Source organism: Triticum urartu, chromosome 1A (assembly GCF_056163025.1).
Source record: "Triticum urartu cultivar PI428250 chromosome 1A, HENAU_Tu73, whole genome shotgun sequence".
NCBI lineage: Eukaryota > Viridiplantae > Streptophyta > Magnoliopsida > Poales > Poaceae > Triticum > Triticum urartu.
Window position 1 is genome coordinate 506,255,802 of NC_141873.1, and position 8,616 is coordinate 506,264,417.

The window sequence follows — 8,616 nt, forward strand, 5'->3', positions numbered from 1 at the left end:
CAAAGTAATCCCGGCATGGAACACTGGACAGCGGTCAAGAATATCCTGAAGTACCTGAAAAGGACTAAGGATATGTTTCTCGTCTATGGAGGTGACGAAGAGCTCGTCGTAAAGGGTTACGTCGATGCTAGCTTCGACACAGATCTGGATGACTCTAAGTCACAAACCAGATACGTGTATATTTTGAATGGTGGGGCAGTCAGCTGGTGTAGTTGCAAGCAAAGCATCGTGGCGGGATCTACATGTGAAGCGGAGTACATGGCAGCCTCGGAGGTAGCACAAGAAGCAATCTGGGTGAAGGAGTTCATTACCGACCTAGGAGTTATTCCCAATGTGTCGGGCCCGATGACTCTCTTCTGTGACAACACTGGAGCTATTGCCCTTGCCATGGAGCCCAGGTTTCACAGGAAGACCAGGCATATCAAGTGTCGCTTCAACTCCATTCGTGAAAATGTTCAAAATGGAGACATAGATATTTGTAAAGTGCATACGGACCTGAATGTCGCAGATCCGTTGACTAAACCTCTTCCTCGAGCAAAACATGATCAACACCAGAACTCTATGGGTGTTCGATTCATCACAATGTAACTAGATTATTGACTCTAGTGCAAGTGGGAGACTGTTGGAAATATGCCCTAGAAGCAATAATAAAATGGTTATTATTATATTTCCTTGTTCATGATGATTGTCTATTGTTCATGCTATAATTGTGTTATCCGGAAATCATAATACATGTGTGAATACATAGACCACAACATGTCCCTAGTGAGCCTCTAGTTGACTAGCTCGTTGATCAATAGATGATTACGGTTTCTTGACCATGGACATTGGATGTCATTGATAACGGGATCACATCATTAGGACAATGATGTGATGGACAAGACCCAATCCTAAGCATAGCGCAAGATCGTGTAGTTCGTCTGCTAAAGCTTTTCTTATGTCAAGTATCTTTTCCTTACACCATGAGATTGTGCAACTCTCGGATACTGTAGGAATACTTTGGGTGTGCCAAACGTCACAACATAATTGGGTGACTATAAAGGTGCACTACGGGTATCTCCAAAAGTGTCTGTTGGGTTGGCGCGAATCGAGACTGGGATTTGTCACTCCGTATGACGGAGAGGTATCTCTGGGCCCACTCGGTAAGACATCATCGTAATGAGCTCAATGTGACTAAGGGTTGGTCACGGGATGATGTGTTACGAAATGAGTAAAGTGACTTGCCGGTAACGAGATTGAACGAGGTATTGGGATACCGACGATTGAATCTCGGGCAAGTAACGTACCGATTGACAAAGGGAATTGTATACGGGATTGCTTGAATCCTCGACATCGTGGTTCATCCGATGAGATCATCGTGGAACATGTGGGAGCCAACATGGGTATCCAGATCCCGCTGTTGGTTATTGGCCTGAGAGTTGTCTCAGTCATGTCTGCATGGTTCCCGAACCCGTAGGGTCTACACACTTAAGGTTCGATGACGCTACAGTTATTAGGAAGACTTGTATGTGATTACCGAATGTTGTTCGGAGTCCCAGATGAGATCCCGGATGTCACGAGGAGTTCCGGAATGGTCCGGAGGTGAATATTTATATATAGGATGTTGTCATACGGTCACCAGAAAGGTTCGGGGGGATATCGATATTGTACCGGGGCCACCGGAGGGGTTCTGTGGGTCCACCGGGAGGGGCCACCTCTCTCGGAGGGCCTCATGGGCCGTAGAGGAAAGGGAACCAGCCCCAAGTGGGCTGGACGCATCCCCCCTTGTGCCCATGCGCCTAGGATTTGGGGGGAAACCCTAGAGGGGGCGCCCCCCTTGCTTGGGGGTCAAGCCACCCCCCCTTGGCCGCCGCCCCCCTCTAGATCTCATCTAGAGGGGGCCGGCCCCCTTCCTCCTTCCCCTATAAATATAGGGGCAAGGGGAGGGCTGCACACCACATCCAAGGCGCTGCCCCTCCCCTCCCCAACACCTCTCCTCCTCCGTTAAGAGCTTGGCGAAGCCCTGCCGGAGTACTGCCGCTTCACCACCACCACGCCGTCATGCTGCTGTTGGGGCTCTCTTCCTCAACCTCTCCCTCCTCCTTGCTGGATCAAGGCACGGGAGACGTCACCGCTCCATACGTGTGTTGAACGCGGAGGTGCCGTCCGTTCGGCGCTAGGATTTTCGGTGATTTGGATCACGTCGAGTACGACTCCTTCAACCCCGTTCTCTTGAACGCTTCCGCTCACGATCTACAAGGGTATGTAGATGCACTCCTCTCCCTCTTGGTGCTAGATGACTCCACAGATTGATCTTGGTGATGCGTAGAAAATTTTAAATTTGTGCTATGATCCCCAACACCCGGTTGATGTGGCGTTGCAACCCGTCCTTGTGGAGCAGACTAAGCTGCTCCGCGCCAAGATTCGCGACTGCGTTGGACGAGCTGGGAGTGTTTTCGCAAGTGCACAAGCTGCTCTCACCAAGCTCCAGGTTGTGTCGTTGTGTTCCTGCTGCCTGAGATCCAGGTTGGTTCTGCCGATGGGAAAGCAGGCATGTATAGAGATCTCTCCTCTCACCCCTACATCCTGCCTGTCGCCACTGCCTGTCATATCGATTGCTTTTGGGGGTGAAGCCATTGTCGAGGTCGTGGCTCCGGTGCTACAGATTATGCCTGAGTTGCAGAAGCTCTACGGGGAGCCGCTTCGCCTATTTCGATGGTGCTTCCTAAAGATATGGAGTTGCTTGGAGGGGCTTGGCGATGCCAACTGCGACCTCACCGCCGTCGTTGGAGCCTAGTCAATCGCTCGCCTTTGTTGACTGTGGAGGTTTGGATGCTGCTATTGCTCTCTCACATGTGGTTGTTGGCCAGGTAGCATCTGTTGGTGCAGAGGTTGATAAAGTAGGTGCTTTGGCACCTAATTTTGAGGCGCTGGAGTCCATTCAGATGCTCGTCTTTGACCGTGAAGGTATGTTGGCACATATTGATGAGGTGGTCTTCATGAAAAATCTTAGCGGCTTGCTCGCCTGCTTGGAGGCAGCCAACCCTGGGTCCGGCAAGGCGATTGCTTGCCTCCTAGCGGAGGAGGCTTCTATGAGGAAAATCAAGAAGGTGACGAAGGCTCTCAGGAGCATAGGCAAGATTAGTGGTGCCTTAAGGCGTCCGTGGCTGCTTAATGAATGATACTTAGTCTGTTCGAGCACCATCTCTGATTGGCTCGCCTACCTGGATTTGGTGGTGTCTGTTGTATTCAACCTTGGATTCGTTGAGGGTTTCTTTGCGGCGCAGAAGTGCGAGTGATCGTAGTTGTTGCACGTTATGTATGTTTGTCGGGTTGACCGTGGGGTCATGGAGTTCCCTTCTTAGCGAGTAGTCCACATGTCGTCTATATGTATCATTTTTTGCTTGATTTTCCATTTATTAACTAGGAAATTCTCTTCTTCTTAATTAATTGATGAGGCAAATCTTTTGTCTCCGTTTCAAACAAAATTGTGTACATATTGGCCAGGTACTGCATACCTACTTTCAAACAGCCAGCGATCTACTCCACTAAGGGCATAAGCATCAATACCCCTTCCTTGATTTTAACTCCCTTTACTACCTCCCTAAACTTAAGTCCTCAAAATTTGAAGTGTTCAATTTTTTAGCACCTAGTCATTCCTCTAAATATTACTCCCCAAAACTCAATTTTGCACATCCATTTCCATTCAAACACAAATTCAACACGATTTGAGCATAATTGAACATAACATAGTACTTAGCATAGTGATTAAAGATCAAAAATGTATACAATTGAACACACATTGCATAAAAATATCTAGAACTGGTGCTTAACTAACTTAAATTAGGGCTAAACTAACATCAATTAGCTACTCCTCATATGAGGAGATGGTGGTGGTATCCTTCCCCTTGTCGCCCGAGGCCTTCGCATCATGGGTCATGGGTGCCCTTCTTCATCGCCAGTGTGGCCTCGTCGGCGAGTGCAAGCCACCTTAGTCAAGCCAGGCCTTGAACACCGCCCAAACTGCTGACTACCCGTGTAACATGGCTAGTGTGACGGTGTTGGCTTGTGTCTTTTTCAGAGGCCTCGATGGTGAGGTGATCCTCGAGAAGCTCGATATCATGTGCCCATGGCGGCGTTGCGGCCTCGTCTGAGGGGGCGGCGGTGAGTTGGGCCTTATTTGCCATGTGCTCCTTAAGCTCCTCCACCTTCTCCATCTCAGCCGCTCACCATCTACCCATGACACGGGCTCTAGAGACTGGGGCAGCTTAGGAGCAACCATCAACAATCCAACTTTTACATGCCCCAAAGAGGCCACCACGTGGCTATGTGACCAGTACTGTCTGGGAAAGAGTAAATTTCACTTTGCACCCCGTAAGTGTCAAAATTTAAACAAAAGTACCCTATTCAAAAGTTCTGACCACTTTGTATCCATTTAGCAGCGTATTTTTACCTTTATACCCCATTTGTTAATTTGTGCAGAATCTGACTGGCACCACTTGTTGAACTGATGTGGTAGTTTTTATTTCTCTACCAGGTCAGTAGCAGCACTTATATTGCCACCAGTGCATGCTAGCAAGTTGGTTCCTAGTTACCATGGTGGTGCCTTGAGAAATATGTGCTCGGTGGGGCGTCTAGTCAACAACAATTGTCGAATAAGCACAAAACAGAGAGATAAATGCTAAACGAGGTACAAAGTGGGGAAAAAGCTACATAAACAGGACAGAAAGTTAAATTTACACTTTGGGAAACGAATTCCACATCGAAGTTCTTTTGCTAGTGGAATACTGACCAAAAGAAATTGCTGCATCAAACGTGGGGCGGTGGAGCCAGCACATCTAGCTTCTGCATCAATTAATCCACTAGATTCACATTCCCCAATCTGATCTGTGTGCCAGGTTTAGCTGGAAGAATGCTCGTACCTGTTGCAATTTCCTACAAGATAGGTATATATGCTCCTGCAGATTACATCGTTCTGATGGATTGAGAGGCCCGGGAGGTACAAAAGCTTTTTCTGTATCTACAGTATAAAAGATATTCGCTCCTTTGCCATCTTTTAAACTAGGGGTGGCCTTTTAAAACCGACCGCAGGAAACGAGGAAACGTATATACTACGACAGAGGTTGAAAGTGCCAAAGTGGAGTGTCGTCATAGAATAGAGATGTTGCACTTAGAATTTCATACAGTACTTTTGAAATAAAATAAAATCATAAAGTAGGGCCATCTGGACCTAGCAGGCAGGCACTTGTGATCAACCATCTACTATAATTTCACAAATTTTAGCTATGCAACTGTTACGTTCGTTTCGAAAAATGAATTCGGAGCTTATTTTGTGTACTACGTACTAGTATTCGTGAGATACTCCACCGAACAAAAAGGAAGGTCGTTGCGTAAATTAGAATGGGACGGTGATTTATAGGCCAGCTTTTGCTTGCTTCTCGTTTATGCATCGATCCACACCAACCTCATCTTGAAGAAACCTGATGTTGGGAAGCGAGTTTGGTAAGGATAATGGTCGTGCCTGTTGCAATTGGCTATAAGTTCATTATACACTACCCGCAAAAAAAAACACGGGATATACTAGTACTACCAGAAATTCACTTGCAAGTAAATTTCATAAAGAAAAACTTGCTAGCAGCTAGCTAGTACTACTTCAGTTCACTAATAAAGTCTCTCGAGATTAGCTTGGGGAAGTAGGTACGGTCAGAGCCACCTGACGAGCGCCGCGGCCGCGAGGGTGGCGCAGCCGGAAACCCTCCAGTTGACGCCGCCGCCTGCACGCGGTTCAGCGGCCGCGCTGTGTCGTTGAGACCACGGCATACCCACGCCGCCACCTCTCCATCGGCCGCCGTCCCCAGTACCCCTCCCACCGTGCCCACCGAATCCATGGCCTACGCCGCCGCGGCAGGACGCGGCCTGGAAGTGCGCGGCCACCCAGAGCACCACCAGCAGCAGCGCCTGGAGCCGGCTCGCCTTGCCTCTCATGGCCGCCTCTTGTCTCTGGCTACACTGACGTCGCTGTGCAGATGTGAAGTCAGCCGTCTCGCTGCCTATCTCTGAGCTTCACGGTGCGGTGGCTCGCCTTATATGCACGGAGGAGGGGGGCATGAATGCAGTGAGGTGTCGTTCGACACGTACAGCGACTGGCATGGCTGCGTACGAACAGCAAGTACAGTACTCCAATGCTTTTCCACAAGTACAGTACGGAAGGACTTTCTGTGTGTTATTTTTATGTAAGACTCATTTTGCGGATTGGGCTGTCTAAATTCATAATATGAGTGCTAAAATAAATTGTCCGTCCCTCTTCATCAGTTTGAACAGAAGAGGAGTGGGAATGAGCAGTACTATGGAGCCGACGATTTTTCAGCCAATGCATGCACAACACTAGCTAATCACCGTTAGATTAAATTCATCAGTAAATAAGATCATACCATAATCCACATGTCGTTCAGAAAACGTGTGGGCGAAGCTATTCCGAGTGGGGAATCTCCTTCGGTGGTAGCAATGTAGTTCTGTTCCTGTGTTTGAAGACATTATTATTTCTTCTCATTTGATGTGAGAGGCAAGGGGGCTCCATGCTCTTTGGGTCAGTTATTCAGCTTTCACCATTTTTCTATACAAATCAAGCGTTATTTTCTAACGTGTAGACCTTTGGGTCAATAAAGATGTGTTTGGCATTACATTCAGAATTGTGTTTGCGCAAAGTGCCTCTGCATATTCGAGTGTTTGTTTGACTCACTTTTGTACTTTTAAGGCCAATTTCACTTCTCAATGAAACTGGTAAGATAGTCAGATAGGGCCCTCTCGGAGAATCGGTTCCATAAGCCAAAACAAAATAGGGTCTATTTAGGACACATCTAGATGTGACATAACTATGTCACATTTAAACTGATGTCCATTCTGCTTTGCGGTCTATTTTTTTCTTAGTTTTTTTATTTCTTCTTGTTGCATTATATATTTGTGAGAGCTTAGATGTGACGTCCTTAAAAAACATCTAGATGTGAATTAAAAAAACTGGACAAAATAAACCATCCATGTCACCACCTCTTCCACTATTATGACCTCGGGAGCAGCGGCGGAGCTTTGTGGAGAGCAACCTGGGCCATTGCCCCCCCAATCCATGAGAAAGTTAGCAAATATTCCATAGTATTCAATCCATATGTCGAGTTAAAATCAGCCTAAAAGCATGTTTCTTGCCCCTCCAGCCCATTTGCCCTTCATAAATTCAGCCCAAGCTCCGCCGCTGCTCGGGAGCAAAATAAACTACAGAGAACTTGGCTCTCCCAAACATAACTATAGAACATAAGCAATATGCAACAACAATAGTAAGGGCATCACCAAGGCGATCCAGCAAACCGCTCGCATACGTTCGGATCGCGCTATCCAAACCGTGGAAGCCATCCAATGCGGGCCTATATCAGTCCGCGGCGTGATCCGGACACCTTTTCTCCAGCAAACCGAAGACAAAAGTGGAGGAGCTTTGCGGGAGTCCGAACACCAGACACGTAGGACTCCGACACCCCCCGCCCATCCAAAACCCTTCCCGGACCCCGCACCTCCATCCTCCCCATTTTCTCTCCTTCCTTCTTTCTCTTTTGCCTTCGCTGCCACTCCACCACCCCGGCCGCCATGCCACACCCCTACCGAAACTCTACATCTCCATCACCCCAGCATTCCAGTCGGGCTCCACCCCGCTTCTCCTCCATCACCGTTTAACTTCTTTCCTCCGACCGCCTCGCCAGGTACAATCCGCTACGGCTATACTCACAATGCCCGGCAACTGTTTGATGAATTGCCATAGCTAAAAAGAGTTTTTCCTTCTTCTTTCTAGCAATGGATTCTGATTTGGAGTAAATATACGACCACTATATCGAGTAGTCTGACGGCTCATTCGACGAGGAGGAGTACTCGGATGAGACGGCGATGATGCATGCGGTCCTTGAAGACGCGGAGTGTGCGGAGGAGCATGTTCTCAATTTAAAGGGCTCAATCAAGGGTCGTCGAGTGCTCAACCGCAACAAGATGCACGGCCATTTGACACAGATGGCCGACTACCTCTTCCCGGATACACTCTTTGCTGACCATTTTCGTTGGTGTTTTCGGCTGCGCAAAACTGTCTTGGATCGTTTGTACCATGGTGTCCGGTGCTACGATGACTACTTTGTCTTAAAGAAGGACGTAGCGGGAACGATTGTCTATTTGAACTTTTTAAAATTTCAACTACTGTTGCATACAACTATTTAAACGTTTGCAATCTATGTATGTGGCTATTTGATCGTGCGGACTTAAAAAAATAAGGAGACCGGATGTATGCGGCTAGGGTTGGATGACGGCCTTCTGCATCCGTGTCCACGGACTACAATCCGCTACGGCTATACTCACAATGTCTGGCAACTGTTTGATGAATTGTCGTAGCTAAAAAGAGATTTTCCTTCTTTCTAGCAATAGTTCCGATTTAGAGTAAATATAAGAGCACTATGTTGAGTAGTCTGACGGCTCATTCGACGAGGAGGAGTACTCGGATGTGACGGCGATGATGCCTGCGGTCTTTGAAGACGCGGAGCGTGCGGAGTGGTATGTTCTCAATTTAAAGGGCTCGATCAAGGGTCATCGAGTGCTCGACCGCAACAAGATGCG